The 21,131-nt window shown below is 39.1% G+C and overlaps 1 long non-coding RNA gene across 1 annotated transcript; it reads right to left on the minus strand.

Annotated features, from left to right (window-relative positions):
- Positions 1 to 8,528: 8,528 nt before the first annotated feature.
- On the minus strand, positions 8,529 to 13,650 carry LOC131537502 (uncharacterized). The gene is made up of 3 exons (XR_009270306.1): positions 11,503 to 13,650; positions 9,530 to 9,615; positions 8,529 to 9,446 (listed from the first exon to the last, which is right to left on the minus strand). It is a non-coding gene; the product is annotated as an uncharacterized LOC131537502 (long non-coding RNA).
- Positions 13,651 to 21,131: the final 7,481 nt, after the last annotated feature.

A 21,131-nucleotide genomic window follows, 5' to 3' on the forward strand; every position in this document is an offset into this window, starting at 1 on the left:
TTAATGAGAGGCTTAATAACAGCCAATTTGAAGGTTTTGGGGACATATCCTAATGACAATGATGAATTAATAATAGCCAAAAGAGGATCTATGACTTCTGGAAGCAGCTCTTTTAGTAGTTTAGATGGAATCGGGTCTAACATACATGTTGTTGGTTTAGATGATTTAACAAGTTTATACAATTCTTCCTCTCCCACAGTAGAGAATGAATGAAATTGTTCCTCAGGGGGTCTATAGTGCGCTATCTGATGCGATACTGTAGCTGACGGCTGCAAGGATACAATTTTATCTCTGATAGTATCGATCTTGGAAGTGAAGTAGTTCATAAAGTCATTACTGCTATGCTCTTGGGAAATGCCAACACCTGTTGATGCTTGATTTTTCGTTAATTTAGTTACTGTATTGAATAAATACCGAGGGTTATGTTTGTTTTCTTCTAGAAGAGACGAAAAGTAATCAGATCTAGCAGTTTTAATGCTTTTCTGTAGGATAGGTACTTTCCCGCCAAGCTAAACGAAATACCTCTAATTTAGTTTTCCTCCAGCTGCGCTCCATTTTCCGGGCTGCTCTCTTTAGGGCGCGGGTGTGCTCATTATACCACAGTGTTGGACTCTTATCCTTAATCTTCCTTAAGTGTAAAGGAGCAACCGCATCTAGAGTGCTAGAAAAGAGAGAGTCCATAGTTCCTGTTACATCATCAAGTTGTTCTGAGCTATTGGATATACTGAGGAACTGAGATAAGTCAGGAAGATTATTTATAAAGCAGTCTTTTGTGGTAGAAGTGATGGTTCTACCATATTTGTAACAAGAAGTTGGCTTTACAGCTTTAGCTATATGGAGTATACAGGAGACTAGATAATGATCTGAGATATCATCGCTCTGCTGCAAAATTTCAACGCAACTGACATCAATTCCATGTGACAGTATTAAATCTAGAGTATGATTTCGACAATGAGTAGGTCCTGACACGTGTTGTTTAACACCAATTGAGTTTAGAATGTCTATAAATGCTGATCCCAACAAATCTCTTTCATTATCAACATGGATATTAAAATCACCAACGATTAGGACTTTATCTGCAGTCAGCACTAACTCCGATAGAAGATCAGAAAATTCTTTAATAAAGTCTGTATGGTGCCCTGGTGGCCTGTATACAGTAGCCAGTACAAACATCACAGGATTTATCATTAACACTTGTTTCTTTGGATAACGTTATATGAAGCACCATTACTTGAACGAATTATACTTGAAACCTGGCCTCTGAGAGATACTGAAAATATTTCTATAAATTGTAGCAACACCTCCCCCTTTACCTTTTGGACGCGGTTCATGTTTGTAACAGTAATCTTGGGGTGTAGACTCGTTTAAAGTAATGTAATCATCTTGTTTTAGCCAGGTTTCTGTCAAACAAAGCACATCTAGTTTATGGTCAGTGAACATATCATTTACAAAAAGTGCTTTTGAAGAAAGGGATCTAATATTCAATAAGCCAAGCTTTATCATGTGTTTATCTGTATTATACCGGTTTTTTATTTGTTGAACATCAATTAAATTGTTACTATTACTTTGGTTTGGATGTTTTCTGTATTTTCTAGTTCGGGGAACAGACACAGTCTCTATAGCGTAATATCTAGATGAAAAAGATTCTATGTGCTGAGAGTTAACTGACTTTGGTGACATGAGGCGGCTAGCAGACGATCGGTTTAGCCAGTCTGTCTGCTTCCTGACCTGGGCTCCAGTTAGTCAAGTACAAACTCTAAGACTATGTGCCATATTTCTAGAGAGAAGAGCGGCACCACCCCAGGAGGGATGAACACCATCTCTTTTCAACAGGTCAGGTCTGCCCCAAAAATTCTTCCAATTGTCTATAAAGCCTATGTTATTTTGCGGGCACCACTTAGACATCCAGCCATTAAGTGACGACAGTCTGCTATGAATCTCATCACCCGGTAAGCAGGGGTCAAACACTCTGGAGACCACTCTGTATGATGTACCACTGGCCAGACAGAAGAGAAACACCAGGGTCTGGATTGTGGCACCCCATCCATGTTGCCGTTCACTTCTCAGAAGATCCAGCAGCACTGTCAGAGCCTCCCTGCTCAGCCGAAAACCATTAAAAACCTGCCCAGTGCTGTTCCACGCTTCAGCTTTATCCTGCAGTACAGGAGTCTGGTCTCATTTAGGGAAAGAAGGAAAAGAGAAATTGTTTACAGCTATGACAAAGTAATTGGTAGAAGAAATATTAAGATACTTTAGTAAACTACTTATACCACATTGGGGAAATGTACTAGTCATATTTAAAACCTTAGTTGAAGGGATAATTCAACTAACAATCCCAACCCCATTTTTGGATGAACAGTCCCTTTAAGTAGAAGTATTATCTTGCATACTGTAAAATACTTAAGGTATGGAGAGTAAAAGGAAAGGTATATATTGTTCCTCAGGATAGTTTTGCATTAATATTACTGCTGCACATTGCATTTTACTTCTGAATATGTTCAAGGTTGTTAAATTTAAAGTAGCCTACTGCATATACTGTTGGGCAGTTTAATCTATAACAATGCATCATGTTGTAAAAGACCATATTTTTATAGTGTTGCTGTCCTGTGAGGAAAAAACCCATAGTAACCTACTTCACATCTGTACTGAATACTTAACGAATGTGCTTCGTTACAGTCCTCCACTGGTAATTTTGAAAATTAAACTAACATTTATTGTCAGAATATTAACAAATTGTGGTAACGCTTTAGATTACAGCCCACAATGTACCGCATAAATAAATGTACCATGTAAATAAACAGAATTTACAGTGTACCTATTTATAACTATAGAGTATCTCCACGGTACCTACTTGCAGGTATAAGGGAACAATATGCAACGTTTGGGGAATAAGGGGGTAATAACCTGCGAAATTATAAAGCATTTATACTTTTAAGAATTTTATAACTAAAGGGCACCTATTCTGAATTTACGTGGTATGTTTGACACACAGATCGAAATTTTCTGCGTAAGCATAACTTACAGCTGTACGTACGTGTAGGTAAACAGAAACAATGTGCAACGTTTGGGGGATATGGAGGTAATAATGACTTAAAAAATCATCATTGCAGGGTGTGTGCGGAGGCTCTGCATGGACATCCGCATGCCTCCCATTTTTTGTGACCGTGCGTAGCACCAACTGCGCATGCGCAGGCTGTGTGAAGAAGCCCGTTGCCCCCCGAACCTGTACAACCCGTTTATAAAACAATATAAAGATGATGTGCAATAACTCTAGGCAATTGTTTGTTCACATGTTTGTTTACTGTTCAAGCCGATCTACTGCGCATGTATGGAACACGTCCGTGGAGCGGACCACCAGCGAATGCTTTCTGTAGTTTAAATACAAGTAGTCCGTGTCCGCGTCCGGATTGCTCATGAGGAAAGTATAACACCGGCTTTAGGCAACAATATTATGATTTAGAACAAGCTGTCTTATTGTAATAACACGAAATATATGATGCAGTATATTTTTACACTACGTACTAGGTACTTATTGTATTATTACAACATATATCTTACATGACTGATACAAATATTAAACAGTAGTAGTATAATTTAGTAATTATAGTAAAGTTAAAAAACACCATAGTCTTTCTAAAATTTTAACACAGTTTACTTAAGAATATGATTAACTAGTGTTTCTTTATGTGGGATCATGGGGAAATTATGTAATGAATTTCTACTATGATTTGGTTAAAAAATTTCCATATGAAAATTTACCTGATGAAAGAACATTGCATATGGTTGCAGCTGCTCCCAGGATATATAATACACAACACATTTATATTTACTGTATAATTAATGTTTTTTTGATAGCTGTAGTGCTGTTGGTGCACTTGAGCTTCCGTATGTGGTTTGAGGCAAGTAGAATAAAATGTACTACAACATTTTTCTTAACTACTGTGCAAACATACACCCTTGTCATGTGTAGTTACTGTGTAAGTGTAACATCTGCGGGCTGTAATTTAAAGCGATCCTTTGTTACCCTCTTGTTACGTGTAGTTACTGTGTAAGTGTAACATTAAACAATTTTAGTTATGCTGCAATAGCTTTGTTTCAAAGTTATTAACAATTAACTGTATTACATAGTTAAATGCAAGGTCCAAAGTATGGAAGAATATTCAGGACTTTTTTCAAAAGGAATTGCAAATTGTTTTTTCGATTGCGTTTTCCACACGTGGGCGCATAAATTGTGACATAATCCAAATGCAATTGCAAATCTTGCATTATCATTTGCATTTTCGCTTTTGCGAACGCACAGTGACTGCCACATTTCAAATTAAAAAGCAAAGTCCATTTGCAACTGTATTTCCAATGTCTTACGAGTTATGAGCCTGTCATATTGAAATAGCAATATTAATTACCACATTTGCCTTTTCACTTTCTCGGCGTCGTGCATGTAACCTGCCAAAACTCAAATGGAATGGACAGGTAACTGGAAAATAACAAACAAGAACTTAATAGTAAAACAAAATAGAGAATATGCGACAGTCAGTAGGTGACAGTGAACTCCAACTCACCTTAACCCCTGGGTATACCCTGTACCTTACGAAAATTAAACATGTTTATACCATAGTTTAAAAAAAAGAACACTGTTACTATCATTAAACCATGGGTACCACAAAACAGCCATGCTTGTGCTACAAAACCTGTGGTTAAAACCTCTTCAGCCCTGTTGCATATTTTGCATTTTTACAGAATTAGGCGTACCTGAATTTAAAAAAAGTGCCCTACCCACAAACATTAGAGTAAATTTATTAAAAAAAAATAGTCTCAGAGATGTTCACAAGTCTTTAACTTGGAGTCCGAGTCAAGTCTGAAGTCTTTGGTCACGAGTCCAAGTCGAGTCTCAAGTCATGTAATGGCTCGCTAAAAAAAATCCCATTCAGAATCCTCATGTATTGAAATCTTCATATTTACAAAGCTGTTTTATAGGCTATAGACAAAATATATGATCTGCTTTGTAAAAACAAAACAAAGATATGTTAAGATGCAAAGCTCATTTCGGCCTTATCAGGAAAATCTGCCTCAAAACGCGTATATGCGTTTGTCGACCCCAGGGGGTTAATGTACAGTCTGTGCAGAATTATTAGGCAAGTTGATATTCTGGTCATATTTTTTTTCCAAGAACATTTTACCAATTCCAAACCACATCAATCTCAATAACTACTATTGATTTTGTATTTAATAATTTATAAATGATATATAATTGTCCATGAAGGCTGATAGTCAGAAACTTCTTATTTCAGGTGTGCAGAATTATTAGGCAGGTTTTCCTTTACAGATAAAATGAGCCAAAAAAGAGATTGAACTCAAGAATAAAAGTTAAAAAAAAATTATTAAATGCCCATGAGAAGGATGCAATAATAGAATTAGCAAAGTTAAGGGCATGACCACTGGGCAGCGAAATGCTCATTGGGTCAGCAAGGTCAGAAAAAACAGGTGGAGAGGAAAAGACAACTTAACTGCAAAAAAATTAGGAATTAAGGTGAAGAATTAGGTGAGAAACCATCAGGAATCATTTAGTCTCCAGCACCATGCATGAAGACAGAGTCGTAGTAAGGTTGATCATTTACTGTCACTCTCCCTCATTAACATTTGCGGTGAAAACTGTAATGAAACAATACAACAATCTTCAGAATCCAGTGTCTTGACTAACATCGCAACATGAATGACCGTAACATAAGCATAAACTACTGTTCTCACTGTAGCAGTAGTTACAATGCACTGAATGCTTGTACACAATAGTACACAACTATTTTTAGCAACTTATCAAACATATTTTTAACAAAATCATTACTAATATATGATCTTTTACATGTCTAATGTTGTATCAATGAACTTACGGCATTGCCTCTATGATGCTTTTTGGTGGATGCAATAGATTATTAGAGAGAGCACGCTATGTCTGTCTCATTGTTTTCATGCAGAACGGAGCACTCACAGGAAGTGATGTCATCACATGAAACAAATAATATAATTTCTTTACAAACAAGGTAGATAAAGGAAAAGTAATTATGAACTTCACATTTTCACTTGAGAATATGTACCAAAAAATATTTAAAGAACTATTTGAAAGTTACATTCCTTAAAGGGCAACACACGTGGCCTCTATATTTTCTTACAAGCAAAGATCCAGACAAAACAAACAAATAAATACATTTTTACATTTAGATACATGAGAGGCCATGTGACAAAAAAGAAAAGAAAAATACTGTTTCTGTTCAGGGGTTTCCTCCTGAAATCTATACTATTTTAATATTTTACTTAAAAGCAGTATCTAGCCTACTAAAAACAGTGTAGCTACACAGAACAAAATTATAAACGCAACAATTTTGTATTTGCCCCCATTTTTCATGAGCTGAACTCAAAGATCTAAGACTTTTTCTGTGTACACAAAAGGCCTATTTCTCTCAAATATTGTTCACAAATCTGTGTTAGTGAGCACTTCTCCTTTGCCGAGATACTCCATCCACCTCACAGGTGTGGCATATCAAGATGCTGATTAGACAGCATGATTATTGCACAGGTGTGCCTTAGGCTGGCCACAATAAAAGGCCACTCTAAAATGTGCAGTTTTATCACACAGCACAATGCCACAGATGTCGCAAGTTTTGAGGGAGCGTGCAATTGGCATGCTTATTGCAGGAATGTCCACCAGAGCTGTTGCCCGTGAATTGAATGTTAATTTCTCTACCATAAGCCGTCTCCAAAGGTGTTTCAGAGAATTTGGCAGTACATCCAACCGGCCTCACAACCGCAGACCACATGTAACCACACCGGCCCAGGACCTCCACATCCAGCATCTTCACCTCCAAGATCGTCTGAGACCAGCCACCCGGACAGCTGCTGCAACAATCAGTTTGCATAACCAAAGAATTTCTGCACAAACCCTCAGAAACCGTCTCAGGGAAGCTTGTTCGTCATCCTCATCGGGGTCTCAACCTGACTGCAGTTCGTCGTCGTAACCGACTTGAGTGGGCAAATGCTCACATTCGATGGCGTCTGGCACTTTGGAGATGTGTTCTCTTCACGGATGAATCCCGGTTTTCACTGTACAGGGCAGATGGCAGACAGCGTGTATGGCGTCGTGTGGGTGAGCGGTTTGCTGATGTCAACGTTGTGGATCGAGTGGCCCATGGTGGCGGTGGGGTTATGGTATGGGCAGGCGTATGTTATGGACAACGAACACATGTGCATTTTATTGATGGCATTTTGAATGCACAGAGATACCGTGACGAGATCCTGAGGCCCATTGTTGTGCTATTCATCCACGACCATCACCTCATGTTGCAGCATGATAATGCACGGCTTGAATAAAGTGTGTTTGGCTTTAGAAAAAAATACTAGACAATATAGCGCTGAAAGATATTTACCATAAACGACCCTGAGCACGTTATGTGATCCGCTGTTTTGACGCGCTGCTCACTTAAAATGGCGTTGCTGTTATGGCTCGCGGTCCAGATGGATGCCGGGGTGTGGATGCGGTCCACCTTTTGAAAATGATCAGTTATATAAAATATTCACAAGTCCTTTTCCTTGAGTTACAAATAGGTAGGGTGTAAATTCTGTCACTGCTGCCGCTGAACATTGAGCTGAACAGTGCTCAATTAGTTTTTATTTATTCAGTTTTATTTTTATTCTTACTTAACTGCCTAAAAAACAGGATTGCAAACCTTTCTAAATATGTTCACCATGGTCAAGACAATACACTATTAGAATATAAAATCGCACGTTGTTAAGATATCAGTCAGCATTTGAACCGCTATGTGTAAATTTGTGTGTATTTTTCATATGTATCATTACATTATTCAAGTCAGTTCAAACGCAATACCTGCATTTAAAGTTGTAATCCGGCAATTAAGGATGCAGCAAACCAGTGTAATGTACTTAGTGAATTTTGCTTTCCCATCATATTCGTTACATTTCAACCAAAGTACAGCTCACACAAGACGCGATCTTAATTTGCCTGTTGACAGTGCTTAAATGTTATAAACTCACTTTGTATTTAAAATATTTGACAAAAATGTCTACAAAATTAACATTTTACTTATTTTATTTATGTAGTGAATAAGAGTATGGTCTCTTTGGTTCCCAAAGAACCAAAACAGAACCGTTGTGTTCTCAGTGTGAAGAACATATTAATAATCCGAATGAACTTTTTCCACTGTAAAAAAACCTTTTGTGGAATAAAAAGTTTCGCTCTTCAGTGAGTTTGCTCGTCTTGAACAGTAATGGATTAGAAAGAATACAAATAAGAGAACTAAATTGTACAGACCTAGACTCAGAAACATACACAACAGACAGACTTACCTAGCAATGAAATATAATAACTTTGCTGTAAATGGTGGCATTTTATTGCATCATGAACATTACAATCACCTCAGCTATGGAGGAAAATATCTGTGGTTTAAAAACAGCATTCGCGGCAAATTAATGTGACTCTGTGAAAGTCTGACCACTTTCTATGGTTTTTAAATAAAGTTACAGAAGTGATGTTGTGTTCACACAACCAAACAAATGTGCAAAGTCAATAAATGCACATGTGCTTCATTTAAGATCTAATGTGTAAAGACATGTTTGCTTTAGACAAATATTAAAGTTATATTCTCATGATTGCTGTGACATGCCTAGTAATCTTCCTCCTGAAGATGTGTGTCATTCATCAAAATGAATTCTATATAAGTTACAAACCATACACAACAAAATAACTAACCTACGATTGTGGACGAGAAGAGCAGAGTTTATTGATTTCTTTGAGTTTGTGTTTTTATTATCACACATACACTAAAAAAAATTAAATCTGAGCAGATTTTACTTGCCAGGATTTACTTTAGACAGAAATTGCTACATTTCACAAATAATTACCAAGAAACAGCAAGTAACACATTAAATGAAACATTAAGTTTTAAAGTAGAAATACTAAAGTAGTTTTTTTTTTTTTTTGTAAAACATACTCCAATAATTTTTCATTTAAAACTTTGAAAAATAATTTTTACAGTGACTCACTAAAAACTGTTTTTCTTTTAGTTCTTTCATCGCTTCTTTTGAGCTCCCTCTGTAGGACAGATGTTGACCTGCAGGCGTCGTCTTGCTTTCCAGTTTACATTTATTTTGCATAGGTTTGTGTCTGTTGTTGCCATTTTTCAAACTACTGTTTTACAAACTTTCAACAATGCAAAAGCAGTATTCAAAATGTGGCTAAAAGGACACAGTCAGTATAAATGTGAGGATGATTAGGTAGGAAATGCTATTATGAACAATCATTTCATGTTTCTCCTGCAGTGCAAATTAGAAAAATCATTCTTCTGACACCACATCCTGTGAAAGACAATTTCACCAGAAAACATCATCCACGAGAGCTTAGCATCCTCTGTCAGCCCATTCCCCTTCAGTATCTGCTCTACCTGAAGGACAGAAACAAACTTTTAATACTCAATAATACACTTAGGTAAGTTCATAATCACTGTTACATACTCAACTTACACACCTTTGCCAAAATCTCTCTCTTCACGCCAGGATCGTTCACATTTTGACTTGATTTCACCTCCAGTCTCACTATCTGTCTCTTTTTCTCTGAAACACATGCACACACACGATGAATCGCTCAGGCTCATAATCAATAATAATATAATTTCAGTGTTTCAGTGAAAGTGACAAACAACTGTCAAAAAATTAGTATTTTGTCTGCCATTTATCATTTCTTTCTGCATTTTGGAGCAACGTTAGATAGCCTCTTAAAAAAAACTAGGCCTATACTATATCATGTGAGTGAACATCCTCTATTAGTTATGACACAAAATAAACATGAACAAGCACTTCACATCTCCTGTAGGCCAACCGCTTGCTTAATCAGTGTTTCAACCATAGAAAGATGTCAATAAAACTACTTATAAACAAAATGTTATGTAGCATTGTTTTTTTGTTTTGTTTTTTGCAGTTCCGCTAATAACAGTTATATTAAACTGAAATTACAAAATTAAATGGTTTGACTTGTAATGTACCTGGTGCTAACAACTCCAGTAAAACACATAAGAGTTCACACCGGAGGTCAGAGCTGCGGAGAGAGGCATTAACACGTTGATGTAATTTATATTGTTTAAATGTTAATTTCAGAACAATATCTTGGCAAAATTAAAAATTGCAAAATTCCATTGGAATTTTCTTTAGATCAGCAACACAATCGCATCTAAAACACACCATATGGAGGTTTGGAGGGAACTTCTGGAAGCATGTTTCCAGAGTTTAATGAATAAACAAAAAAAGTAATTGCGACGACTTAGGCCTATCTCACAATTCTGAGGAACAAATTGTGTAGAATTAGCAGAATTGAGAGATAAAACTCCAAATTCAGATTTGATTTAGTGGCCAGTTTATATCTCACAATTTGGACATTTCTTCTCAAGATTGCGAGTTTATTTTTTTAAAGGTTTCATGTAACCCCAGAATACTTTTTCTGAGATTTTAGCAGAGGTGTTGCACATCACAGAAGGCAATGTTAACATCCGATCATTTTAACTGTTGGAGAAAACTAGTTAATTTTAAGCTTTTTTGCGCTAATTTCATCTTCCGGGTTTAAAATCTACATCGTGTTGACGTCACAATTTGTGACGTGGCAAAGGACTATAGTACATCAATGACGCAACTATTTAATTATTCATGAGACTGCATGTTCTTATCCAATGAGAAGAGCTTCGCTTAATAGGTCACAACAGCATGTGTTGATTTGCTGTGACAGACGCTTCAGACTGTGAGATCACGTGCATTAACTGAGAGAAACGTTCATGGATCGAAGGAGAGTGTTTGTTTTTGCTTTGTAATAAGAGTTCGGCACAAACACGATTAGTGAGTGTAACCGTTTTTACAGCTCCATGACACAAACCGTCAAAAGGCTTATATAAATTCTACAGAATAAGCCTTAAAATTTATCAGAGGTGCAACAGCGTGTTATATATGTTTTCGATGCAGAGTGCAAATGGCTGTGCATTTATTTGTTTTTAACTCGATGGGAGCGAAATTAAACTGTCTGAACCCGAAGCTGTGTCTCCGGAGCGCACCACGGCCACTTTTTTTTAGCATTTTTTAAAACTGTGGTGAGAACTAACCAGTGCTGAAACAGGGGGTTTCATGACCCTTTAAATGAATTGCGAGAAAAAAAGTGTTCATGTGAACAGCACTTGAGTTTGTGTTTTCAGTGTCTGAGAGCTGCTCTTTTTTTACTTTATTTACACATTTGGATAATTTCAACATTTTTGTAGACATTTTACAGAATTTAAGCAGAATTCAGCCAAAATAAAGGCATGAGGGTTTGAATATTTGAAAGTGGAGAATTTAAGAATTTAATTACAACAGTAATATATTTTCTTTATGTTTGGTTGCAAATCAAGTGACAAGTAACTGACATCAGTGAACTGTGAACATGCAAATGTTGTTAAATTATTGAAATATTACCTTAAAACTCACCTGATAACAGTACTAACATCAAATCAGTCCTCATGATGATATGCCAACAAATGATCACACAGATACACAAATCCTCCAACTTGTCTTTTCAGAGACAAGAAAGGTTGTGTTGGATCAGTAAACCATGTGTTGCTCCATTTAGGTAGGCCTACACAATATGCAACAGGTTTGTTGACATGCATATTTTACATTGCAAATGACATTCAAAGAGAGTCAGTGGAGTCCAGAGTCCATTTCCATGACACCAAGTCACACCTCTATCTAATGTCAGAATAGAGTGGTGGAAGCGAGTTAGCATTTTAGCACTTCCGGTTCCATCGTCCCAGTGTCAATGGGTTTTTTGAATGGGATTTTGGTTAAATCCCTTAAATAAGGTCCGTGGTTCACACTTTCACGTTTTATTCTACGACATAAAACACTCCAGTTACACCCCACTCGTGATTTTTTTTAAACTGTTACGTTTAAAAAAAATGGTTGCTAACAAGTTGCTAAATGGGACTACAGACGCTGTTGGAGACATTCAACGTCATCACACCGAACAGTTTATCAATTTACAGTATTTGCAGCTGTAGTACAATTTGTAATATAATTAATTGTAGAATAACTAATTAATATTTTCCCGCATTTTATATTGTTGTTCGACAATGTTTTTTGTTTTGCCCCGAAATGCAACACAAGTCTTCGGAGGGAAGAAGCTCGTTTTATCGCTTACTGATGCGGAGACTATGGGTTCGTACCATAAGGTAAACTCGTATGATTATTTCATGTAAACACCACATTTACCGGCTTAGTCATGGTGAAAGTGAAACTTTAACGATGTATAGAGTTCCCCCACTCTATATGAGCTTAAAGCCACGTTAAAATTAAATGTTTACGGCCACAAGAAACTGTAAGAAAGCATACAGATTGAGGATTTCCTAGAAGCAAGGATAAAATAACATTTTGTTTACCCATCCTAACAAAACGATAGCTGAAATGTGGTACTTTATTCACTAAAATAAGTTTAATCTTACCATATCCAAAAACTCACTCTGCTGTTATTTAATAGATTAAATACACTAGACTTTTATTGAATAGTACGTGGAGACACGTTTTTAATTAAAATATTCATATTAATCAAGAATTTATTGACTTTTAATGCACCTTATTTCGAAATGTACAGAAATATGTGCTTTAAATGTCCCTTAGGTATGTTTATTTCATTTATTCACTATACTATTTATTATTAATGTCTCATTTCAGTTTTTGTTTGGCTCTAGTTTTGTATTTATTCCAGTTTATATGAAAAGGTTCATGTAGCGTGGATTAAAATTCATATACAGAGTAAATCCTTTTCACTGAACACGTTAAAAATAAGTTTGAAATAGTTGTCGGGAACGCGGTGGTGGTGACGCTGAAGACGAGTGACCATGGTGCTGCAGTTCGTTTATAGCCTAAGTTTAGCTTTTAAGTTCTGGCGCAGTTATTTAGGCATCAAAATTCATTAAAGTTATATTATTTTGTGAAGATTATCTTGATGGACAAAATGTGTAAGTTTCATATACTATGGTTGAACACAGAGCTTATTTTTTGCGATAATCCAAAAGCCTATGGAAAAATCCCATAGGCTTTTTGTCGAGGAACCAGTTTCATGCTAACCGCCGATCCGCCTACAAAGTGACGTCATAGTTCCCCCACTCTATATGAGCTTTCTTAATGATTGATTTTTACCAAATGGACTAATGAATTTACCACCTTCATACCATCTCATTGTAATCTTAAAATAAAAACACATGACCTCCTTTGACTTTCATGCGTTTGGTCTCATCTGTCTTGTAGATCTACAGTTATCTTTGATCACAAAATCTTTGAGGCTACGTTCACATACCTGTGATCTTAACAGGGTCATATGCTTTCAGTACTTCCCTGAGGTCAACTTAAAATAAGTATTTTCTTATATTAGTACTTCCTAATCATTTACCACCTGTCTCTGTCCATTTGAATGAACTGCTCGCTCTTGTTGCTGGATCTCCTTCCATGTAAACGGCCACTATTCATCAACTAACATCTTTGCATTTAAAAAAAAAAGCCGCTATATTGCTACTATACACACCAAAGTCATTGCAGTCTCAGAGTACTTCAGATATTATTCAGGGTGTTTATTCATCGCAAACTGACAGATTAACAGAGTTCATAAATCGGTATCCAGCTTTATAACGCTTTAGATTACAACCCGCAACATACTGTGTAAGTAAAAAGAATTTACATTGTAACTTTTTTGTAATTATAGTGTACCTATTCAGTACCTCCATGTAGGTATAAAGGAATAATATGCGAAGTAATTATTGGGGAAAAAAGGGGTAATGTAATTAACCTGTAAAATTAAAACTAAGGGGTACCTATTCTAATAACAACAATCTTATATTTTCAAGCGATTTAGCAAAAACATACACTGTGTACTTTTTTATAGCCTACACGTATTGTTACATGTCTGTCTGTCCTAGTCCTCACTTTCCTTATTTGGTTTAGTTCCTGCCCTCATTAGTTAATTATCGTTTGATTGTCCCCACCTGAGTTTCATTATGTTGTTTGCTCTTTTGTTCCTGTTCCTTTATAAGTCCTGAGTTCTCTCTCTGTGTTTGTCCGTTATTGATAACGTTATGTTGTGATGTGTGTATATTTCGAGATCTACTTATCTTCATTAAAGAAACTACCTTTTGTAACCGTCGCCTCCTTGTACTCCTTGGACACCACCGCACGTAACAGAATAACGGACCAAAGACTGAAGCATGGAATTCGTGGAAGCGATCGCCGCCTTAGCCCTCCGGGATCTCCCCTTTTTCACGTTCGCGAGCCACTTCTGTGAGCTCGCAGAAAGAATGACGCTAGCGGACTCCATCATAATAGAGATGTTCCAGCTCGGGGCCACTTACCACCGTCCCGTGGACCTCCCAGACACCACGGGATGTTGTTGGAGAGAGGCCATTCTTCGGTGTCTGGGAAGCGTCCGGGCCCGAGTCGGAACCAACTCGCCAGCGACCCACGGATCCCGACTGCCGTCCGCGGCCACGGCAAATCCGCCGCCAGAGAGTGCGGCCAACCCGCCGAGAGAGCGGCCAACTCGACGAGAGAGAGAGCGGCCAACCCGCCGCCGAAGAGTGCGGCAAACCCGCCGCCAGAGAATGCGGCCAACCCGTCGAAAGAGAGTGCGGCCAACTCGCCGAGAGAGAGAGCGGCCAACCCGCTGAGAGAGAGTGCGGTCAACCCGCCACCAGAGAATGCGGCCAACCCGCTACAAAGTATGGCAATCCCGCTGGTCCCGTCCAGCTCACCTTTGCCTCCGGTGGTCCCGTCCAGTTCCGCACTGCAAGAGTGCCCCCTAGAATCCGCGCTGCAAGAGTGCAAACCAGAGCCCACGCTGCAAGAGCGCCCCCAGAGCCCACGCTGCAAGAGCGCCGCCAAGAGCCCGCGCTCCAAGAGCGCACCCCAGTGCCTGCGCCACGAAGGCGCCTCCCTGTCTCCGCGCTGTCCGAGTGCCCCCAAGAGTCCAGACAAAGATGGATAGCCCCAAATAGACCCGCCTAGGCCTTCCAAGCCTCCTGACCCGCCATGGCCCTCGGAGTCCCCTGATCCGCCCTGGATGCCTCCTCTGTATCCGGTATCTCTGTCCTGCACCGGCATCCAGGACGCCCACCCCCCCTCTCCATTGGTACTGTTACGGCGCAGGACGCGCCTACCGGGAGGGGGAGATACTGTTACATGTCTGTCTGTTCTAGTCCTCACTTTCCTTATTTGGTTTAGTTCCTGCCCTCATTAGTTAATTATCGTTTGATTGTCCCCACCTGAGTTTCATTATGTTGTTTGCTCTTTTGTTCCTGTTCCTTTATAAGTCCTGAGTTCTCCCTCTGTGTTTATCCGTTATTGATAACGTTATGTTGTGATGTGTGTATATTTCGTGATCTACTTATCTTCATTAAAGAAACTACCTTTTGTAACCGTCGCCTCCTCGTACTCCTTGGACACCACCGCACGTAACACGTATAAAACACGCTGGGTTATTGTTTCAATCCAAACGATTGGTTGACTGTTGGGTTAGGAAGCTGGCTTGATTTGACCCAATTTGGGTTGATATCTGTAATAACTAAGTAACCCGACGGTGCTGGGTTAAGAATGTGGAGGACGTGAAAGAGAGCATGCAGCAAGTCACGTGAGTTCAAAAGCGAACAGTTCTTTGTGCGACGAAATCTGTGTCTGCAGTGCTTAAGGTGGGAACGTGTGGAAAATAGGAGAAAACTAATCGAAGCACAGATGAGGGACAACTTTGAAACTGTCTGGATTGTGTTTGTTTGAAACTGGACCAGTGAATGCGGTGAGCGTGAACTGGAAACAGCTGGAATAGCGCTTGAGACGATCGAGTCGGTGTGTGCGGCGCTCATGACAGTAATATGTCGGAAATACAAGTAAACTAATCGAAGCGAAGAGGAGAGAGATTTTTGAAAATGACTGGAATGTGTTCTTTTAAAACTGGAGGGTTTTGTCCGAGTATGTTCTCACTACATTGAGCAGCAATTGAAACCGGAAACTGTGAACTAGTCAAAATGGTGCTTGAGGACGTGGATCAAAATGGTAAAATCAAAGATGGTAAAATCCTGTCAGTACACTATAATACACAGTTTAATTATTACTGTGTGTTTATTGGCATGATGGTTTGGCCATAATAGTTTAACTTCGTCAGTGGGTGAAAAACATGAACAAATTGAACAAAATCTTAAATTTGTTCTTAAAGAAGCTTTTCAAAAGAGTTTGGTTTAACTGTATAAGCTGTATAAGTATGGAGTTGCCTTGCTTTTTTCTGAACTGGTGTAATAAATGTTTCTTTTATTATCTGTTGCCTGTGTTGTTACTGTTGTCATATTATGTGTGATTTTAATTTAACCCAGCAGCAGGCCTATAGTAAATTTCAAACAATATTTGAATAGTCCACCATGTTTATTGATATATTACCTGATATTTAATGTATTTATGTCCTATTGTATAAACAATCATTTCAGAGCAATTTGTTGTAGCCTGTAACTACATGGAATAAGGGGAGAACAAGCACCGCTTTAAATTAAAGCCTGCAAATGTTGTATTTACCCTGTAACTACATGGAACAAGGAGGTAACAAGCACCACTAATTTACAGCCTGCAACTGTTGTAAAAAACACCCCACACCCGCCTTGAACACCTCTCCACGCAACCCCCCTCTCCCCCAAACCTGTACCTCAGATCAGTGAAGACGATGTGTGCCAGGTCTTCCGGAAGCAGAAGAGGAAAAAAAGCACCAGGCCCAGATTGTGTTACATCAGTCTGTCTGAAATCCTGTGCTGACCAGCTGGCCCCCATCTTCACACAGATTTTCAACAGATCACTGGAGCTGTGCGAAGTCCCTTCACGTTTCAAACGCTCCACCATCATCCCCCGTCCCAAAGAAATTACAGGACTAAATTACTACAGGCCTATGGCTCTAACGTCTATGGTCATGAAGTCATTTGAAAAACTGGTGCTGGCCTACCTGAAGGACATTACTGGATCCTTGCTGGATCTTCTTCAGTTTGCCTACAGAGCAAACAGGTCTGTGGATGATGCAGTCAATATGGGACTGCATTATTGTTCTGCAACATCAACACCAACAACTGCACATCTAAAGACCCCTCTGTCAAGCTCCTGAAGTTCGCAGACGACACCAAACTTATTGGCCTCATTCAGGATGGTGACGAGTCTGCTTACAGACAGGAGATTAAAGTCCATGTAAACTCAATTCTGAGAAGACGATTGTGGACCATGTAGTACTTAATTGTGGAGTTAGATCGGTAAACAGTTTTTCACCATTTTCGTGATCAGGATTTTTTGGGCGGGGCCAAATCATGACTCGATGACACAATCGAGCCACCGAGCATGGCCCCTACTAAGAGTTGTGTTCGACTTGAAGCCGATCGGTGTGTGACATCAAAGTACAGCGAGAGCTACAGAGAGCAGACGCTCCTGATGCTTTCGAATTGCTCTCGTGGTACTTATTTTATTTACTTGCCGTTTTTTTTTTTTTTTTTTTACCATTCAAAAGGCTGGGTGGTTAATAACACATTTTACACCACCATCTCTCAGGACTTGAAGTGGGACACTCACATTGACTCCATTGTTAACGGCTCGTATGTCAAGACAGCAGAACTGTGCACTCTAAATCATATCCTCATTGTCTTTTAGTCTTTCTCTAGATGCTCTCGCTGGTTTTGGACTCACTGAGTCAAGTCAAGTCAAGTCATCTTTATTCATATAGCGCTTTTAACAACACAGATTGTGTCAAAGCACTTAACAGTATCAAATTGGAGGATAGAGTGTCAGTAATGTATAATGATAAGATTAAACACTCAATTTTCAGTTAAAGGCATTTCATTATTGAATTCAGAGATGTCATTGTCTAGCTCAGTTTAGTTTAAATAGTATCTGTGCAATCAAATCGACGATAATTGCTAGAAATTAAGTGTCCCCAACTGAGCAAGCCAGAGGCGACAGCGGCAAGGAACCAAAACTCCCTCTGTGACAGAATGGAGAAAAAAAAAACCTTGGGAGAAACCAGGCTCAGTCGGGGGCCAGTTCTCCTCTGACCAGACGAAACCCGCAGTTCAATTCCAACCGCAGCCATGTCAGATTGTGTAAAGGGCTTATCTGATTCCCATGGTCTTGTCCCGATGGAGCATTTTAATTTATAATTGAATGTATTTGTTATATTTGTGTTTTATTCATTATTTGAAGTTTTTCATTTACATGACTTATTCATTTGCTATAATTGTAATGTATAGTTTAATACATTTATTGTTTCTCTGTGTATTTTTATCATATATATTTGTTTGTTTATTATAATTTAAATTTATGTCCGCTGACGATCAGGGCTGTAGACATCATCTCTTGGTGCTGATCCACCATCTGATCGGATATGGACTGAGAAACAGAATAAGAAAGAAACACAAATATTAGCGTAGATGCCATTCTACTTACGATGTAACGAGTACATCGTGTGTTATGGGGAGTGTTCCCGGTTCTGGTTGATCTAATTAATGCAGCCTAACAATCCTTTAACGGATTTGAATAATAGAAGTGTATTAGTGTGTTATGTGTAAGCCAGGATAAAGAGATGGGTCTTTAATCTAGATTTAAACTGACAGAGTGTGTCTGCCTCCCGAACAGTGTTAGGTAGATTGTTCCAGAGTTTGGGCGCTAAATAGGAAAAGGATCTGCCGCCCGCAGTTGATTTTGATATTCTAGGTATTATCAAACGGCCAGAATTTTGAGAACGCAGCGGACGTGGAGGACTATAATGTGATAAGAGCTCGGTCAAGTACAGAGGAGCTAAGTCATTCAGGGCTTTATAAGTAATTAACAAGATTTTAAAATCTATCCGATGTTTGATAGGGAGCCAGTGCAGTGTTGACAGAACCGGGCTAATATGGTCATACTTCCTGGTTCTAGTAAGGACTCTAGCTGCTGCATTTTGGACCAACTTCAAAGCTAGAAATACGGCCAGCATTTCCAGGCAATTTATTTGCCACATGAGATGGGGACCTTCCCACAGACCCTGGGTGGAGCGGCCACTCGCGACCGCTGCCCAGCCTGTGAGGGAGGCGTCCGTCGTCAGCGTTACATAACGAAACGGAGCCCCCAACACGGACCCTTGTGACAGGAACCAAGGTTTCTTCCACATGTCTAAGGCCCGTAAGCCTAGCCGAGTGACCTTGATCATGCGGGATGGGTTGACCCTCGGGGAAAACCCTTTGGTCCTGAGCCACCTGAGTCATGTACAGCAGGCCAAACAATATCACGTTGAAACTGTATGACAGTGAGTGACTGCCCTTCTCTTACTCTCTTGACTGCCGTGAGGATCAACTCCATCCAAGCTCGAGACAGACATGCCTGCATCATGGTCAAATCCCACACTACGCCTTGGTAAGTGGTCCTCTGTACTAGTGAAAACACACTTTTCTTTGCATTTAGTCTTAACCCCAAACGTTTCACGTGGGTGAGAACGACATCTCGATGTCAAACCGCTACCTGCTCTGATTGAGCTAGTATCAACCAATTGTCGATGTAATTGAGTATGCGGATGCCCTGGAGTCTCAGTGGAATCAGAGCAGCATCCATACACTTGGTAAACGTGTGGGGTGAGAGTGCAAGGCCGAAAGGAAGAACCCGATATTGGTACGCTTTGCCCCCGAAAGCAAACCTCAGGAACTTCCTGTGTTGAGGAAATAAAAAAAATCAGGAAGGGGGCCAACACTTTTTCACACCACTGTATGTCATTGACCTCATTTGCATTAACATGTCATGTTGAATTTATCAGCATCTTAAAATGCACATTAGAGAGGGGAGGATTGTTTTATGACCATTTCAGCAATGTGGCAATACTTTTTCAATTGTGTCCACATCTACAGCACAGATTGTTAAGAGGTAAACCTGACTGATTCGATTGCAGTTCCTCATTGCATACATTAAGTGCTCTGAACAGCACTCTCTTTGCAGTGCTACTAATAATGCTGAACAACACACCTTTGCTGAAATGAAGTTCTATTTTTGAGGCAAGTTGCTCCATTTTATTTAATTACGGTAGCCACTGGCCGTTAATGTTTGTCTGTTTATACAGTTCTGTACAGCTGTGTTTTAAATTGTTGTGTATTGTAGTGTTACATTACTGCATTTGGTAAAGTGTTCATGAACATTATTCTTGTAATACTAGAAATTTAAATGAAAAGGAAGAAGTTCTGAAACTTTTCAACTGCAGTTGAATAACCTGCATCTTAGATTTGATATCAGCATACAGCAGTTGAACAAAGTGCAGATGGTCTAACACAAAACATAGATTAACATGCATTCAAATAAATACATATACTAAGGGTTAAATGTCACTCTCCTGTGTATATCTATCTCACACATGCCTCTCTGTAATGTTTATAAGGTAAAACAGTGGCTCCTGAAAATGTCCATGGTCATTGTTAATCAAGCAACGATGAAATTTATGACAACTCCACTGTCCATAACAGAGGAGGCCAAAAGAGCAGCTAAAGAGGTCCTCTGTCCACCTTCAGCACGTAGGACTGGTGAAGAAGAGGACATCTTCTCAAACAGGAGCTACCAGAGTCTCCAGGGGCAGACTGAAAAAGCGAGTGATTTTAAAAGCATAATTGAATATCTAGTCCAGTTATCCTGATTTACTTACTATAGGCAACCGTAAGCTGTAAGGGGCTTTTTTTCCACTGGAAAAACATTTTCATTGTTCGTTCAACTATTGGTGGGCGTAGTTATTGGAATGTTCACCCTGCAGTAACTGGGAACAATTTGAATCATACGAACTCTTTTTGGGGGAACTAAATTAGCTCCTATAACTAATGCAATGCAAAAGCCCCTATTGTACTAGTGTTTCTCAATAACAGTCCTGGAGTCCCCTAAGAACCTTATATGACATACGCAATTTAGGTGAATTAATCTTGATTGGGAATACATTTTGAGGAGAAATATTCGAGAAACACTTGAAATATTCAGTGTGGAGGGATTCCTGGATCAGGACTGAGTAACACTCAGGTATTGTCCTCACCTGTGTGTCATTTCCCAGGTAGAAGTGG

The sequence above is a fragment of the Onychostoma macrolepis genome, chromosome 03, assembly GCF_012432095.1.
Source record: "Onychostoma macrolepis isolate SWU-2019 chromosome 03, ASM1243209v1, whole genome shotgun sequence".
NCBI classification, from domain to species: domain Eukaryota; kingdom Metazoa; phylum Chordata; class Actinopteri; order Cypriniformes; family Cyprinidae; genus Onychostoma; species Onychostoma macrolepis.